The following is a 19,482-nucleotide window of genomic DNA, read 5'->3' as shown; positions in this document are numbered from 1 at the left end:
AAACAATATGCTGCAAAACATATCCAAAAATTGAAAACATCAATTTTGCGGTTTTAAGAACAATGAACTTCAAATTTTCATTTGAAAATTTCGTTTATATTTTTTTTACCGTGCATACTTTTTTAAATACTTTAGTTTATAGGTTTTTATCAAACAATAAACAATTCTGCTACGATTCACTCAATCAAAATAAAATATTTCTGGAATGGAGAAACACGAAATATGTTTGAAAAGGGCCTATTTTACTTTTTTTATTTGAAAAGTTTATATAAATATGAGTTTATCTCGAAATTGATGCAACCTAGAAAAAATTTACTTAAGTACTTTTCGATTGCAATTTTTCTGTACTTTCAAATAATCACATAAAAAATATTGTTTTCGTTTATTTCGATTTTTTTCAAAATCTGTAATTTTTTAAAAAATCATAACTTTCTTGTCCATAATTCTTCCATTTTGAAACATTGTGCAATAAATCACACAAGTTGTCCCGGACCTGGTGTAGTGGTTAGAACACTCGCCTCTCACGCCGAGGACCTGGGATCGAATCCCATCCCCGACATAGTCACTTATGACGTAAAAAGTTATAGTGACGACTTCCTTCGGAAGGGAAGTAAAGCCGTTGGTCCCGAGATGAACTAGCCCAGGGCTAAAAATTTCGTTAACAAAGTCAAACCAACCAACCAAGTTGTCCCCTAAAACATATCCAAAAATTAAAAAAAAAAACGAAACTGCGTTTCTGGAGAAAATCGATTTTAAAATTTTGTTTTTGAAATAAAAAAAAATCTGTAACTTTTTTTTACCGTGCATATTTTTCTCCATATAGTCCTAAGCAATACCTAGAACTTTGTAGAAGATCTCAAATCGATCGGACAAACCGTTTTCGAGTTACAGTTTTTTAAAGATTTGCTATGCATTTTCCGATACGCCCTTCTCAAAAATAAGGCGAGGTTCAAAATGGCGGTCTGAAGGTGCAAAATGGCATTTTTGGTCATAAAGAATCTGTATGCAAATTTTCAGGCGATTCAAAAAATACAAAAATTAAATTTAAAAAAAAAAATTCGTCATGTTCGGTGGAATTGCTCCTGTGTGATTGCAAGATTGATCCCTATAAGCCTTCAACTCGAAGAGGACAGCGAGTGCTACAGGGATCGACACACGCAGGGAATTCGGAAAAGAGCCCGGGATGAAACCATGAGCGCTCATATGAAAATGACAACAGCAGTAGGATAGCGCTAAGGACGGTAGATGAACCCACCGACTAATTCCGTGCCTGTCGATGTGGGTAAACAGAAAACACGGAGAATTGAATTTCCACTTGACGCAGTTTTTGTCTGGTTATGGCTGTTTCGAGAAATACCTCATTAGGTTTGGACACGCAAGATCGCCGTTATGCACCGGGTGCGGCGATGTTGACGAAACCCCTGAGCACGTGGTTTTCGAATGTCCGCGCTTCGAGCATGAGCGAGCCGAGATGACATCCATCGTCGGCAATGCCGTTATGTGCACAATATCGTCCAACGAATGTGTGCTGACGAAGAGAAATGGGACGCGGTAAACAGGACAATCGTTTAGATGATGTCTCTTTTACAACGAAGATGGCGAGAGGAGCAGCGGCACTCAACACAGCGGACAGCACATGGCTCTGAATCGTTGGGGCAGCCGGAATCGTCAGACCGACCTTGGTGTTTGACAAGTCAGCCTGTTGAAGCGAGCATATGAAGGAGACCAACGGGCGCGACCGGAGTAGGCTAGATCCTCCGCCGGGGACTAGACCGAGTAGAGCGGGCGTAGCGTAATATCGGTAATAAGTCGTCGAGGCGTCTGCAAACCGGAAGTCATCCTTCAACCGGAATTGCAGGAATGACCTTGGCACTTACCGACCCACATCGCGTCGGAGTAGGCTATGTCCTTCCGCCAGGGACTAGCCGAGTAGATCGCGAAACAGCTCCGGCAAATGGTCGTCGGGGCGCCTGTGAACCGGAAGTTTCCCTCCGCCGGAATCGCAGGACCGACCTCGGCATCTGCCCGGTCGGCTTCGGAGTAGGTTATGTTCACCTTCGGGGACTAGCTGAGTAGATCGCGTAGTTGGACCAGTAAATGATCGTCGGGGTGCCAGTAAGCCGGAAGCTACCCTCCAACCGGAATCGCTGGACCGACCTTGGCATCCAACTGGTCCAACCTGGAGAGCTCGAGAATCAGTGGATTAGCAGCAGGCGCAAAAGTTGTGTAACGAAGCGACACTAGAAACATGGTCCTCGTATGACGCCAGCAGCTCCAGATGCAGGATAAAAAGAGCAAGGACAGGAGCACAAGATACAATTGAGTCACACGCATAAAGCGAAGCAAGAAGCAGTGCTGGTCAGCACAATAGACTCCTCCATGAAGTAATGCCAAGAGGCAGTGCCGAGGGGAATGGTTCGAAGACGAAGGTGGATTTAGTCGGTACTGGATTCCGAGTCTGGCGCCAGAGTGTGCACGATGGACGAATTCGATGTGACTAGCCTCCACATCGAACGTGATCACTGGGTTAGTTCGTAAATAGCAATTTACCACCTTCTAAACCAAAAAAAAAACTCGTGGCAAAATTGTCAGTTGGCATAGAAAGCTTTGAGTTAATAACTGTGATAGCCCGTTCTCAGGCCATTTCATGACATGCACATTCACATTGACAGACATTCACCATTCCATTTTTATTTACACAGACAGATAAGCCAAGAGGCATCAGATATGGCAACCACAACTTACAACACAAACTCCCTAATTTGATCCATTACAAGAAACATAAGAAAAGAAAAGTCGATAATGATTGAATATGGCAAATATTTAGATTTAGCAAAAAGCAATTGTGCCTTTGAATGAGAGCTTAGCTGCCCATAACTGCATAATTGTAACATTCGACAAAAGTAGGCATTGAGTAAATGGAATACCAAGTGTGCATTTTATTGCAGTATGTGAGGAAACTAAAATTTCAAAAAATTAACAGGAACACAAAAATGCTTATTTGAGGCTGATATTGTGTACAACGCATATCGCATACTAGAGGAATAGTCAGAAAATAATTCTGATAGCAATTCCATTGCTATTACCTCGTAATGTAAATAATCTCAATGTGACTGTTATGCGGTTATAATTACCTATGTGACAAAACAACTTGGTATTTTTTTTTCGAATTTTCTAGAACAATCTCACAGATTAAATTAAGTTGATCAAAAGTATTTATCATTTGATGACTCTCCATGGTATTAACTCCATTTTGTCAAAAATGTCGAATGTGACTGTTTTGCAGTTATGGGCAGTTAGGTTATTGATTGGGCCACTGTGCACTCCCCAACCGAATACACCTCCCGTAGACTATGTATCACATTGTGTCATCCTCTTAGCCGGGTTTCCTAATGGAGCGCAATGCAACAAACAGAGGAAAGGTGTTTTCGTTTCGGTGACAGAAATTGCGCTATTCTTTTTTTTTGCTCTTTTGCAAGTGAGAAAAATGAACATTTCGGTTCGGTGGAATTTTAGGTGGTAGATATTGGGACCACCGAATGCAGGTTTTTTGGAGATGCAAAGATGGCGCTTTCCCAGTCCCTGTTGGTGGTTCTAGAGCTCCACAGAGCAATACAAAGTGTTGCACTTTTAGTGCCCGATGGAAAAATGCTTTTCCGGTTACGTGAGCGAATGTGAGTCATTTGGGAATATAAAAGGTTCCTGGCGTTTCTACGTACGTTACGTAGCTACAAGCCAGTCACATATAACTCGAATAGACTGTCCACGGTGCTCCAATTACCGTTATTATCAAATAAAATATACCATTCAAACGGCAGTCAGCAGTTGATTCCTAACGTTGTACTGCACCTCTGGGCCGATTTTGAAAAAAATCCTTAGGCAGAATTTTGAGTTACGCCCTTTTGAAGTTTATATGATAGAAATCACACGAAATATGCCATTTTTACTTGTTTAAACAAAGAGATTATACAGAAAATGTAGTTTTGATTTTTTATCTGGTTTTATATATTGAAAAACATTTTCATAAAAAAATTCTAGACCGACATTTGGAAAGGGCCAATGCTATGTTAAGTTATTAGTTTTCAACCAATACACGAACAATTATATCTAACAATCTAACGCCTGATAGTGATTTTAGGAAATTGTCCAAAGCATTCAAATATGAATGAATAATTCTTGGACAGGGTATGCAGATACGCCCTTTTGAAGTATATGGAAAGAATATTGCATGGTGAATTCCGTTTCATCTATAATCAACGGTTAGGTGCATACATAATCATTACACCTCTGCGGTTGTTCTTATTTCATTCAATTTAGCAAGTTGCACAAAATTTACACATACACATATTGTCTAGATTGACATTATAAAAGGGCCAAAGTATAATTGAAATATATACACATCAATATAGCTGAACTTGATCGCAACATTCGAACATTACATATCTGTATCTACATAATTCTATATTCTATATTCTATTCAATTCTATTTAATTCTTTTCTATTCTAATCTGTTCTATTATATTCAATTTTACTCTACTTAAATTTATTCTATTCTGATCCACCCTACTTGTTCTTATACATATTTTTACAAATGCCAATGTTGTAATCAAAAACTGCGCGCAAAAGAATTGAACGATACACTTTCGATGTTTGTTCGACTTTATAGCGCAGACAGGTCTGTGAAACAGCGTTATGCACAGCGTTATCCGACGCCAGCTCATTATGTCAACCTAGTCCTCGACCAGTTGCATTGCAGAAGTCTTTTACATTAAACATGGTGATATGATATTTCGAAGATTTTGTCAGACTCTGCTCTTCCCAGCTCTCGACAAACTTGTTCAAATTACCTTAAAACGAGGATCCAGCTCAAATGAAAAGCATTTAATACAAAAAGCTTAAGTTCCTTAAAATACATAAAAACTATCATATATAAGTTGAAACCCTTATTTGGACTTACTGTTGAATAATAATTCAAATCTTCATTTTTATGGATCATTTGAGAAGCACGCATTAGGAGTCAGAATCTGTGCATAGCATTTTTTACAGAGCTGGGAGCGCTAAAAAGCCGTACAAATATCGAAAGAGTACCGTTCAAATCTATTGCGCGCAATTGGTAATTTTTACAGTGTCTATTTGTAAAAATATGTACAAGAACAAGTAGGGTTGATCAGAGTAGAATAAATTTAAGTAGAGTATAATTGAATAGAATAGAACAGATTAGAATAGAAGTATGTATGTATGAATGTATAATATAGATAAAGATAAGTGATGTTCGACTGTTCCGGTCAACTTTGATACAGTCATTGTTCAGCTATATTGAAATGTGTATATTTCAATTATACTTTGGTCCTTTTTCAATGTCAGTTTAGACACCATGTGTACGTGTAAATTTGGAATCGTTCAAATGTTACGTAACGAGGAGGTTCGGTAGTGTTACGGTTCATACATTTTCCATACAAAAGCTTTAACGTGGGGGAGGAAAGGGGGTCTCAAATTGGAAAATTCTGCGTTACATTTGAATACAATTTGAATCATTCCTTCTATGCAACTTGCTAAATTGAATGAAATAAGAACAACCGCAAAAGTGTAATGATTATGTATGCACCTCGCTAATCGCTGATTACAGATGGAGCAGAATCCACCATATCCCATACTCCATATTCTTTCCATACATTTCAAGAGGGCGTATCTGCATATCCTGTCCAAGAATTTTTCATACAAATTTGAATGCTTTGGACAATTTCCTAAAACCACTAACAGGCATTAATTTGGTAGATATCATTCTTCGTGTATTGGCTTATTAGTAATAATCAAACAAAGCATTGGCCCTTTTCAAATGTCGGTCGAGAAAAATTTTAGAAAAATGTATTTTTTAATATCTAAAACCATATAAAAAATTAAAACTAAACAATTTTATTATAATTTCTTTGTTTAAACAAGTTAAAGTGGCATATTTCGTGTGATTTCTATCATATAAACTTCAAAAGGGCGTAACTCAAATTCTGCCTAAGGATTTTTTTTAAAATCGGCCCAGAGGTGCAGAACAACGTCAGGAATCAACTGCTGACTGCCGTTTGAATGGTATATTTTATTTGATAATAACGGTAATTGGAGCACCGTGTGTCATGCTTCCGGTCGGTGGTTGTGGCGAGGTAATGTATTTTTCAGACATTTTACGACTTCATCTCCTGTTTGATGAGATTGTTTTGGTTGATTCACTCACCATGCTTCGCTTCAGTCTACCTAAATCTAAAACCTATTACTTCTTTTAGTTTGAAAGCATCCGTTGCTTTCCAATAAAAAAAACTTGTTTTGTAGGGAACATTGTGATTGCAATCTTTGAGTTTCTGATTATAAAATAAATATTATAATCGGGATAACTTTACAAAACGGAAACATAATTTGAAATTTTGCACTTCAGAAAACCGCAACAAAGTTATAGCTAGTTTTATCTACCGTATAAATCAACTTCGGGAAGTGTAGAAAAATAATTTTATTGCAGCCGTCAGCAACAGATTACCTTCCGTATCGTTTGGCTGCCGCACGTGGTTTCTGTATGTAAACGTTCTCTGCGCGTTGAATGTAAATGACAAGTCCGTTCCAAATTGATGTTGATTGAATAGAGCATTTTTCATTTACACGGCTCCGTGGGTTGTACTGGCAGAAAGTAATTCTTTTCAAAAAAAAAAGAAGCTGTTCCTGGTTCGCAACTAAGAATCCCAATTGAAATCTAGTAAAATCCCAGTCAAAATTTTGGTAGATTAAGTAGGAAACCATGAGGATTGAAAATCATGATCCTTAGGGTGACGACGAATCGAAGCCAAATCTCACTAATAAAAATATAACATTACACCCCAACCTCTTTTTACGACCGTTATCGGGGGGTCGTAAACATAATCCGTTGGCATAGAAAGCTCTCAGTTAATAACTGTGGAAGTGCTCATAAGAACACTAAGCTGAGAAGCAGGCTTTGTCCCAGTTGGGACGTAACGCCAGAAAGAAGAAGAAACAAAATCCGTCTTTAAAAAAAATCAGGGTTATATTCATGTTTTTGAAAAATGCAACGTCAAGATGCGGAAATACTGATTCGAGATATTCGGCAAAGTTGAAGCATGGGTTGAGAACTTTCCAAAATGGCCGTTCAAGTTTTCATATTTTGGTTATATATGGCAACACTGCTCGATTGTTACCAAAAGAGCCAATTTTATGGGGGTGTGATATGCAAATACCAAAAAAATTGAGGATAACGATACCGAATGATCATCAAAGAAGTGTTGCGGGCCATATAGTCGGCCAAATCACAAATGTTCATGTGGCTGACAACACTGTTTAAGAAGAATAAAGAAAAGATCAAAACCATTAAACTTGAGCGGAACAGAAAAATAGAATGCTTAGCAATATAGCAATACTCTTCAACTGTAATCCAGTTTTTCATTAGGGGTTCAAAATTTTGTCGTAGCTGGCAACACTGCTTAAGTGAAATTGCGCCACCAGGCAGTACAAGTGTGCATGCAACTTTTGTGTTGCGGATATCTCAGGACCTGATCACTTAGAGAGATGACGTCTTCGGCAAAGTTTTTCAGTAGCTCAAGCACTATCATTATTCTAGCCAAGAGATTCGAGTTTTTGCTACCATGCGGCGCTAGCGAGCATTTAATTTTTATTTTGCGGATAGCTCAGGATTATGACCATTTTGAAAGATGGCGTCTTCAGCAAAGTTGTTCAGTAGTTGAAGGGCTATCATTATTCTAGTCAAGAGATACAAGGTATTTCCACCAGGCAGCGCTAGTGAGCACGATTTTTTTTGCGGATATCTCAGGATCCTGACCACTGAGAAGGATGGCGTCTTCGGCGAAGCTGCTCAGTAGCTCAAGGGCTATTATTATTGTAGTCAAAAGAATTGAGGTTTTTCCACCAGGCGGCGCTAGTGAACACGAGACTTTTGTTTTGCGTATATCTCAGGCCACTTAGAATGATGGCACCTTAGTCCTGAGATAACCGCAAAACAAAAGTGTCATGCTCACTAGCACACCCTGGTGCCAAAATTTTGAATCTCATGGCTTTTATAATGATAGCGCTTGAACTACTGGACAACTTTGCCGAAGGCGCCATCATTTTAAGTGGTCAGGATCCTAAGCTATCCGCAAAACAAAAGATCTATGCTCACTAGCGCCGCCTGGTGGCAAAATCTCGAATCTCTTGGCTAGAATAATAATAGTCCTTGAGAAGGAACAACTTTGCCGAAGACACCATCTTTCTAAGTAGGTACCGTAAAACGAGGTAGCTTTGATAATGCGGATAACTTTGATAGTACGAGACCCACAACATATTAAACGAAATAACGAAGTTTCTGTTTCCATATTTATTTATTTATTTGTTCCATCAACAGGCTAATACTAAGCCCTAATGATACTATATCTACAAAAAACTCTTTTAAAATTTCGCTTGATCGCTTCTCTAGACAGATGGAAATCGAAATAATCTGCAACTCTATTAAAAAGCCTTAGAAGACCAACAATGGCCTCATAAGATCCGTAATTCGTACGCCGAAGGGGAATTTGTAGAAAACTCCGGTTTCGTAGGGTTCTTGGTTGCACCTGCAGCTGGATACTGTTGAGCAATACCTGGCACTCGATCCTGGAAGTGAAGACATCCGAAACGAATAACGCACGAGCAACATTACGACGTATTGTCAGCGTTTCCAACTGTATGAGCTTTTTTTTTTTTTTTTTTTTTTTTTTTTTTTTTTTTTTTTTTAATTTCTTTATTAGTATCATTCCAAACATTACATTCATTTCTTATATCTAGGTGTTCTGTGTTATTAGACGACACTTTCATCCTAATTTGGTAAAACAAATTTAAGATTTAATTAACATTTTGTTAACAACATATTACATTTCAGTTGCCGTAGCAGTTCAGTTTTTTTACAGGTGAGTTGATTTCACCTGCTTATAAGAGAAAAAAAAAATCGTTTTTAATATACTTAACCTAACTTAACCTAAACATATAACGCATTAATCGTGGCAATAGAAGATTGTAACGATTTTTGCTTGAAATTATTTATTATTTTATTTGACATTTGTTCCAATGTTTCAACATTGGATATTCTATGTAACTCATTGGTACTATACCAGGGAGGAAGTCTCAGAATCATTTTCAAAATTTTATTTTGAATTCTCTGCAGAGCTTTCTTCCTGGTATTACAACAGCTAGTCCATATTGGTACAGCATACAACATGGCTGGCCTGAAAATTTGTTTGAATATCAACAGCTTGTTCTTAAGACAAAGCTTTGATTTTCTATTAATAAGGGGATAGAGACATTTTACATATTTATTACATTTGGCTTGAATGCCCTCAATGTGATTTTTGAAAGTTAAATTCTTATCTAGCATGAGCCCTAGATACTTAACTTCATCTGACCAATTTATTGGAATCCCTCTCATCGTGACAACATGTCTACTTGAAGGTTTCAAATAAAGAGCTTTTGGTTTATGTGGGAATATTATTAGTTGAGTTTTGGAAGCATTAAGAGAAATCTTCCATTTTTGCAAGTATGAAGAAAAAATATCCAAACTTTTTTGCAATCGACTACAGATGACACGCAGGCTTCGTCCTTTGGCGGAGAGGCCTGTGTCATCCGCAAATAAAGATTTTTGACATCCCTGAGGTAACTCAGGTAAGTCAGATGTGAAAATATTGTATAATATTGGTCCCAAAATGCTGCCTTGAGGAACACCAGCTCTTACAGGAAGCCTTTCAGATCTGGAGTTCTGATAATTAACCTGAAGTGTACGATTTGACAGATAACTTTGAATTATTCTAACAATGTATGTTGGAAAATTAAAGTTTTTTAATTTTACAATTAAACCTTCATGCCAAACACTGTCGAATGCTTTTTCTATGTCTAGAAGAGCAAGACCAGTAGAATAGCCTTCAGATTTGTTGGAACGGATCAAATTTGTTACACGTAGAAGTTGATGAGTGGTCGAATGTCCATGGCGGAATCCGAACTGTTCATTGGCAAAAATTGAATTTTCGTTGATGTGGGCCATCATTCTGTTCAAAATAACCTTTTCAAAAAGTTTACTGATGGAGGAAAGCAAACTGATTGGACGATAGCTAGAAGCTTCTGCAGGATTTTTGTCTGGTTTTAAAATTGGAGCAACCTTAGCATTTTTCCATTTGTCAGGAAAATATGCTAATTGAAAACATTTGTTAAATATATCAACTAAAAATGATAAGCTACTTTCTGGAAGTTTCTTGATGAGGATGTAGAAAATTCCATCATCGCCAGGAGCTTTCATGTTTTTGAATTTTTTAATAATAGTTCTTACTTCTTCCAAATCAGTCTCCCAGGCATTTTCGAAAACGTTCTCTTGATTGAGAATATTTTCGAACTCCTGAGTAACTTCATTTTCAATTGGACTAGTAAGTCCTAAATTAAAATTGTGCGCACTTTCAAACTGCATAGCTAGTTTTTGAGCTTTTTCGCAATTAGTTAGTAATAATTTGTTTTCCTCTTTCAATGCCGGTATTGGCTTCTGAGGTTTTTTCAAGATTTTAGATAATTTCCAAAAGGGCTTAGAGCCAGGGTCCAATTGAGAAATTTTATTTTCAAAATTTTTGTTTCCTAATTGAGCAAAACGTTTCTTGATTTCTTTCTGCAAATCCTGCCATATAATTTTCATAGCAGGATCGCGAGTGCGTTGAAATTGCCTTCTCCTCACGTTTTTAAGACGGATTAAGAGTTTAAGATCATCGTCTATAATCACGGATTCAAATTTTACTTCACATTTTGGAATTGCAATGCTCCGGGCTTCAACAATGGAATTTGTTAAAGTTTCAAGAGCATTGTCAATATCAAGTTTAGTTTCTAAAGAAATGTTAACATCAAGATTAGAGTCAACATACGTTTCATATATATTCCAGTCGGCGCGTAAATAATTGAAAGTGGTGCTGATAGAATTGAGAATCGCTTATTACTGGGATATTTGAAATGTAACAGGGACATGATCAGAATCAAAATCAGCATGAGTAATCAGTTGGCTACAAAGATGACTAGAGTCGGTTAAGACCAAGTCAATCGTAGATGGATTTCTAGAAGAGGAAAAACATGTGGGGCTATCAGGGTATTGAATTGAGAAATATCCTGAAGAGCACTCATCAAATAAAATTCTGCCGTTGGAATTACTTTGAGAATTATTCCATGACCGATGTTTGGCATTAAAGTCACCAATGACAAAAAATTTTGACTTATTGCGAGTCAATTTACGCAAGTCAGTTTGGAGCAAATTAACTTGCTGCCCAGAGCATTGAAAAGGCAAATAGGCAGCTATGAAAGTATATTTACCAAACTGTGTTTCAACAGAAACACCTAAAGTTTCAAAAACTTTAGTTTCAAATGATGAAAACAGTTGATGTTTTATACGCCTATGAATGATGATTGCAACTCCCCCACATGCCCCATCAAGTCGATCATTACGATAAACAAAAAAGTTAGGATCTCTTTTGAGTTTAGATCCAGGTTTTAAATACGTTTCGGTAATAACTGCTATATGCACGTTATTAACCGTAAGAAAATTAAACAGCTCGTCTTCTTTACCATTCAGAGAACGAGCATTCCAATTTAAAATATTTAAATTATTATTTGGATCCATTAGAAAAACGTAATCCAATAACAATTTGATTTGTAAATTTTACACCTACTTGGACTGCTTCAGTCATAGTGGTGGCTTTGAACATTGCATCAATCATTAGATTCAATTGTTCAGTTAGAAAATTAAAATCAGAGGCAGACATATCATCTGATGATTTCCCATTGGAATTTTCGGTAGACGAAGAAGCGGAGTAGGAGTTACCTGTGGCGGTAGGGTTTTTTTTTCATTTGATTTGAAACAAGTAGAATGGGTACCCATGGATCGAACAGGGGAGGAGTTCGAATTTCCTGCTACGATATCGGCATAGGATTTACCGTGGCTAGATACATTCGAAATTGAAAGATTCGAACGGCTACCCGACGGATTGAAATTAGTTTGTGAATGAGCATGATTATGATCTTCCTGATGGGTATGATTCATGATCAAGCGATCGTTAACTGAAAAATGAGCATTGTTCGATACTCTACCAGGCAAATTCCGGAAACGACCGTTATCGTAACGGATATTATCCTTCATCTGCCTGGCACGAGCCTCAATGACCCTTTTGCGTGAAGGACAATTCCAAAAATTGGACTTATGGTTAGCCCCGCAATTACAGCATATGAATTTGGTGGTATCTTCCTTCACTGGACAGACGTCCTTAGCGTGAGAAGAACCTCCGCAAATCATGCATTTAGCATCCATGCGACAATTTTTTGTACCATGACCCCACTTTTGGCACCGACGGCACTGAGTGGGGTTCTGGTAATTTCTTCCAGGTTTCTGGAAATGTTCCCATGTCACACGGACATCAAACAAAAGTTTTGCTTTTTCTAAAGCTTTAATATTATTTAGTTCTTTTTTGTTAAAGTGAACTAAATAAAATTCTTGAGAAAGCCCTTTCCGAACAATGCCAGATTGGGTTCTCTTTTTCATAATGATTACTTGGACTGGGGAAAATCCAAGTAAATCATTTATTCCATTTTTGATCTCTTCAAGTGATTTATAGTCACTTGAGAGACCTTTCAAGACAACTTTGAACAAACGTTCAGTTTTGTCGTCATAAGTAAAAAATTTGTGCTTCTTCTCTTCAAGATGTTTGAGAAGAAGTTCACAATCTTTAAGAGTTTCCGGCAAAACGCGACAGTCTCCTTTCTTTGCGATTTGGAAGGAAACCTTGATTCCCCGAATGGAGTTCAAGATCTCCTGCCTAAATCCCGCAAATTCGGAACAACTGACCATGATAGGCGGCACTCTTTGCTTCCTCACTTGAATCAAAGAGCCTGGGCTAGAGGCTGCTTCGATTTGGTGTTCGGAAAATTTGTCTAGAGCATCGAACTGATTGCTCATTTCGAAACTGTATGAGCTGACAGCGGCTCTCGTAGCTGGGTAAAATGAATGGGTTGCTCCATGGAAGGCGTCGCAGGGCGAAACGGATGAACCTTCGCTGTACAGCTTCAATCCTTTCCACTGCATTATTGTAAAAAGGATTCCAAACCGGCGAACAATATTCTAGGGTGGAACGCACCAGCGAGCAGTATAAATTCTTCAGGCAATAGATGTCAGTAAACTCCTTGCCGACTCGAAACAGAAATCCGAGGCTTCTGGAGGCTTTCCCGACCATGTATGATATGTGCTGCTGGAAAGATAATTTGCTATCAAGCTGCACCCCTAGATCCTTTATGCAGCTGGTTCTTTCGATAGAAGTGCCGAAAATATTGTATTCGAACAACAAAGGTTCCTTCTTCCGGCAAAAAGATATGACGGCACACTTGCTTGGGTTGACTCTCATCCGGTTTGTACTGCACCAATCCGCAAAGTGTATCAAATCCTGCTGGAGAATGTGAGCATCAGCGATCGAACTTACTTGAAAATAAATTTTCATATCGTCGGCGAACGACAAACGAGGAACTTTCATTTTTTATTGACGTCGTTGAAGTAAAGAAGAAATATCATTGGACCGAGGTGGCTGCCTTGAGGAACGCCTGACGGAGCAGCAAATTTGTGTGAGGTGACGTCTCCAATTCTCACTTCGAGCTGGCGGCCAATAAGGTAGGAGCGCAACCAGCCAAGAATTCTCGAAGGCAGCAGTGAGGTCCAAATAAATTGCATCAGTTTGCTTTGCGTTATTAAAGCCTTCGGTAATGTATGAAGTAAAAGAAAGCAGATTTGTACTGGTAGATCGCTTAGGCATGAAGCCGTGTTGCTCTTCAACAATGTAATGTCGGCAGTGGCTAAACATAGGTTCCAGTAGCACAAGCTCAAAGAGTTTAGCAACTGAACTCAGAGCGGATATTCCACGGTAGTTTTGGATGTGCATTTTGTCACCTTTCTTGTGAACAGGAAACAAGAATTCTGACTTCCATGAGTCTGGGAATTTGCCAGTGGCTAGCGACAAACTAAATATGCGCTGAAGAGGAACAACCAAACTCGAAGCACACTTTTTCAGCAAAATAGGAGGGATTCCATCGGGGCCCGTGGAGCAAGAAGCTTTAAGTTTACTGGTAGCCGTCATAATCATTGATCGATCAACATCGATATGAGTGATTGATTCGCCGAGATAGGAGACATCTTCCACAGCTGCTTCAATTTGTTGAGGCGTAATCCCTTCTTCCGAAAAAAACGCTACCAAACTTATCGACAAAAAAGTCGCAAACGATTTTAGGGTCGGAGCTCCAATTTCCCTCATACATCATCGTCGTGGGTAGACCAGATTCCTTTCTTTGGTCGTTTACGAACTTCCAGAAAGATTTCGGGTTCGCTTTAAGCTTGAGTTGCATGTTTTTCATGTACGATTGGTAACACGATTGGTTCATTCGTTTATACTCGTTATTCAGTTGAACGTAATAATGTCTTGACGATTCAGTCCGGTGCTTTGTATAGTATCGCAATGCCGCCCTTTTAGCAGTTTTGATTGACCGTAGCTCGTTTGTTTGCCAAGGAGTTTGTGTGTGCTTGGAATTAACTCGTTTAGGCACATGTCTATCAATCACGTAGTTCATAATATTGGAGAAATATTGCATTGCAGTATCAATTTCGTCATCACCTAAAACGTCTTCCCAATCGTTATTCGATAGGACGTCAGAAATTGCGTCAAAGTCAGCATTTTTAAAATCGTAGTATACTGCAGCTACCGTTTGTCTGAAGCAATCGTTAGACCGGTTTTCTAAGACAATGTGCAGTGGAGGGTGGTGATTAACGAGTTTAACGAGCGGAGCAACAGCCTCGGAGATTACAGGAGCATAGTCGACGTTGCTTACGAAGCAGAGATCCAAAATTCTTCCATTACTGTTCTCAACGGGGTTGATTTGCTGCAGCAAATTGGTACTATACGAATCGATCAAACTAGTAGTACTGTTTGGAAGCGTAGAACGATCGGCGTCGGGGTGCATGAAACCAAAACGGGTGGGTAACCATTTTATTCCAGGGAGATTGAAGTCGCCAATAATCACGATCTCATCCACGGGTTTCAGCTTTGCACGAATGATTGCAATCGATTCAGTGTGGACTGCTATTAAGGATGCATCTCGGACACGGTCGGGTGGCAGATAAACCACGCAAAAGAAAAGTGATCGGTCGGACAGTGGTATTTCGACCCACACTTGTTCGACGCTTGTCCAAGAGTCGTTTGGGACCATGCGTGGTTTCAGCTGTTGGCGTACTGCAAGGATAACCCCACCTCCAGCTGATTTGCGACTATTTGATGAACAACGATCGCAACGGAAAACGGCATAATTACTATCGAAAATTTGCGATGATGATGTCCGTTCATTTAACCACGTTTCAGTGAGAGCAATGATGTCGTAGCAGTTGTCAGTACTGGCCAGCAGGTAATCGTTTATGGTACTATTCATGCCGCCAACATTCTGGTAGTACACATGTAGGTTTGAAGCGAGTCGATTACTGCAACCATAATTCCTGCCCACAGCCGAATCGAGACTACGGCGAGAAACATCTTCGAAGACTGGCATGTTTGCATAAGACGTACGATCGTTGATGTCATTGATTGTCGAGCTGAAATCGGAATGGTCTTCAGGGACAGGTCGACTGATATTGCACGCATACTTGCCTGGAGAGGCAGGTTGGAAGATCCCTCCCAAACCTCCGTGAACAGGACCAGGACGACTGCGACGGCTGGAAACTTGTTTGATGCTGGTGACGCAGAGTGGCTCGACTGTCACGGGGTCGGAAGGGACTTCCATAGAGCTTCTGGGCGTGCGTCCTGGCTGGTTTGATGCTGGTCTCGAATGAAGTGGGCTCGAATTTATTGTAGCTGCGTTTGAGTGACTTACGGATGGCACTTGTTCGACGTATTGGCAAGTGTCGACGGAAGGACTGCAATTTGGATAATCTTCAAGGAGAGGTCGACTGGAGTTATGCGTATACTTGCCTGGAAGTGCAGGCTGGAAGACCCCTTCCAAGCCTCCGTAGACAGGACCAGGACGACTGCGACGGCAGGAAGCGAGATTGATGGTGGTTGACGATGTAAGCTCGACTGTCACGGGGTCAGAAGGGGCTTCCAATGTGCGTCTTGGCGTGCGTCCTGGTTGACTTGTAGCGGATTCACCAATGGGGAGTTTTGGACTAAGCTGACCAGTAGATTGAGTTCGTTTGTTGTCAAAACCAGCTTGAGAGGAACTGAAAATCGAAGCACCATCAGGGAAGAAATTGTTGATGTGTCGGAAATACTTGCCTGAAATTGAAGGTTGGAAGACCCCCTCCAAACCTCCGTAAACAGGGCCAGGACGACTGTGACGACTGGTAGTTGGTTTGTCTTGGGTGAGTTGATGTGGATTGATGATGGCAGGAAACGGATCGACTGTTACGGGGTCAGAGGGAGCTTCCATAGGGCTTTCTAACGTGCGTCCTGGTAGACTAGATGGAACATTTAGGCAGTTGAACTCGATTCCGTGGTGTTCATTACAGATGGCGGTCCCGTCGGCAGCAAGCTCACAATTTTGGGTCCGTTTTTTGATCGAAGATCTTCAAATTCCCGGAAACGAATATTTTCGGGCCAAGTGTCGCAGGCGAGAGCTTTTTCTTTCAACTGACTAGCGACACCAACTTTGAAAGACACAAATTGCAGCGAATTCGGGTCTTTACCTTTGGGGACTAATTTAACAACCTTAGGTATGTTGAGCAATTCCAAGCATTCACTAACTAGTGAAGCAATCTGACCCTCTGAATTGTTTGGGTGGAAGGCAGAAAGGTAAATCCAAAGTAGATTGTCGTCGTCGCGCTGATTGAGTTGTACAGTTTTGATGACACCAGTTGATTTAGTACCAAAGTTGCTTGTAACTAATGGCACGTTCGTCAGAGCTTCATCGTTTATTCTGCGACGTTTAGTTGAGCCGAATGGAGTGTTGATCCTATTCCTGGTGGGCCATATGTTGGGCGTAACGAAGGGAGAGGGAGTGCAAGGCTTATCTTCCACTTTTGCTGTTAAAGCCTCCACTGCCGATTGCAAATTTTCAATTTTCGATTGCATCGATTGGACTGCATCTGGCAGAGCAGAATACTTGGTGTCGACATTGTTCATCATTTCGCGGAAAACTGTATTTGCAAAAAGTTCTGAACATGCATCGCACATCCAGAAAACATTTTTCGCATTTAGAGCCAATTGCTCTTGAAGAGGCCCATCGACGTTCACACACACCGCGTGGAAAGAAGCCTTGGCAAAGCACGCTTTCCTTTTTGGATACCTTTTTCTGGCAATGCTCACAAGCCATGGTGAATTTTGTTTCGGTTGCAGATGCGTGAAACGCCTTCAAGTAGGCAGCGCCGCAAGACAGTTCTGATGATGCAGTTCACAATGAAATGGTGTATGGGTTGAAAGATAGGCGATCGATGGCGGTGATGTAAACGATGCGAATTCCACTGTATGCCACAATCAGGAAAACAAACCGAGATAAACGTAGCACAAAAACGTGAACTTAAACCGAGACTAAACGACGATCACGAAGGTATGCACTATGTTGCTACGATAAAACAGGTATGGACATTTAAAAAGCACGTAGTCACATAAAAATCGACAAAAAATCGGGAGCATAGATGTATGCGAAGCAAATCAAAACAAACCGTGTTGCCAGAATCAACAATGTTAATCAGTTAAGCAAAACGAATGCAAAAATAAAGAGTATTAGTATCACACCTCATGTCAAAGCTATTTTCATTGGAATCAAGTGCATTTGAGAATTTATAAGCAAATAATACAAAATTTACAAGATTTTAGCATTTTTGCAACGCTTACAAACAATCTGTTCTACGATCACTATTTCATATAGTCATAATGAGTTTGTCACTTATCCATGACATCCTAGTTATAGTAGAACGTGAATTCGGTCTCAAATCTCTTAGCGAAAACCATTTTTACAAACTGGGACCATTTTTGTAATATGAGTCAGAAATTTACATACAGCGTTAAACGCCTAGAGGTATGCAATACCCTATAAATGTTCCGTAATTCATTAATTTTGTACGATTAATACTCCATTATCAAAGTTACCCCAAAACAGAAAACCGACTTTCGATTATATGAAAAATAATATATCTATTCAGAATGAATATTTTGGCAATCCATCAAGTGCCATCGATAGCTAGGATGTCAGTACATGTTTTAAAAATATAAATTGTACTTTTTTGAAACAGCATGCATAAATATTGAAGTTTTCTTCGAAAAAAAACTTTCAAAGTTATCCCGTTTTACGGTAGTCAGGATCCGGAAATATCCGCAAAACAAATGTTCCATGCTCACTAACGCTGCCTGGTGGCATAATTTTGAATCACATAGCTTTTATAATGACAGTCCTTGAGCTAATGAGCAACTTTGCCGAAGATGCCATCTTTCTATTTGGCCAGGACCCTGAGCTATCCGCAAAACAAAATTTCGATGCTCACTAGCGCCCCCTAGTGGCAGAATTCCGCAATTCAATGACCACCATATGTTAGCCCTTGAACTACTGAACAATTTTGCTGAACATCATGATCCTCTATTGTGAATACTTTTTAAGATATTGATCATTTATAAAAACGGTCGTTAATCTGAATTTTGGTCGTAAAAAGTGGTCGTAAAACGAACCATCGGTAAAAAAACGGTCATAAAAAAAGGTTGGAGTGTACCATATTTGTCGTTCAATTACTCGTGCCTATGATTTTGATTTTACTGGCTTTTACTGAAAACCTGCTCCTCAGCAGAACCTGTTCTTATAAGAATTTTCACAGTGTTTTACTGGGATCTTTCAATTTATCTATGATTTTCATAGCAAAGAGATCCTCAACCGGTTCTGTCTCAATTGGGACGTAACGCCAGAAGAAGAGGAAACATCCGAATCACATTTCCAAAGCTTTGAAGATGCCCTTAGAGATTCTGCGATATCAGATGTTGAAAACAAGTGAGATACAGTAACAGTAGATCCAGTAGATATTGTTAGTATTGTCATCAGAGTAATTTAAAATTTATAGTACAGCAAATAAGCTTGGAAATAATTATTTATAACTATAACGGAGGTTTGCGATCAAATATGATTATGTTAAACACATTTTATTTAAAAAATAAGTTAAGTTGCGTATAGAAATTGATGCCCACAACTTCAGTAGAAGACCTTGAGATTGTCAATATTCATAGCAGTACACTCTTTGAGCCATACGAAGCTTTATGGATAGGAACGAGAAAGTTTCAAGAGAACTGAGTTAGTATAGACTGTAGTAGATTTGGTAGATCATAAGGACCTGAATTCCAGGATGATTTGAATGATTTCCAATATCCAATTTCTTGTCAAAATTTGTGGACACGTCTGTTAAGGCTTAGTAAGTGCTGTAAACCAACAAACGTAAACATCAATCGC

The 19,482-nt window shown here is 39.3% G+C and overlaps 1 protein-coding gene across 2 annotated transcripts in view; it reads right to left on the bottom strand.

The window, feature by feature from the left end:
* The window catches only part of LOC5578236 (apolipoprotein D), a 146,722-nt gene that overhangs the window by 96,500 nt on the left and 30,740 nt on the right, over positions 1-19,482 (bottom strand). The gene's annotated exons all lie outside the window — the stretch shown is intronic.

Source organism: Aedes aegypti, chromosome 3 (genome assembly GCF_002204515.2).
Source record: "Aedes aegypti strain LVP_AGWG chromosome 3, AaegL5.0 Primary Assembly, whole genome shotgun sequence".
NCBI classification, from domain to species: Eukaryota; Metazoa; Arthropoda; class Insecta; order Diptera; family Culicidae; genus Aedes; species Aedes aegypti.
This window is presented reverse-complemented; position numbering and strand designations above follow the sequence as displayed.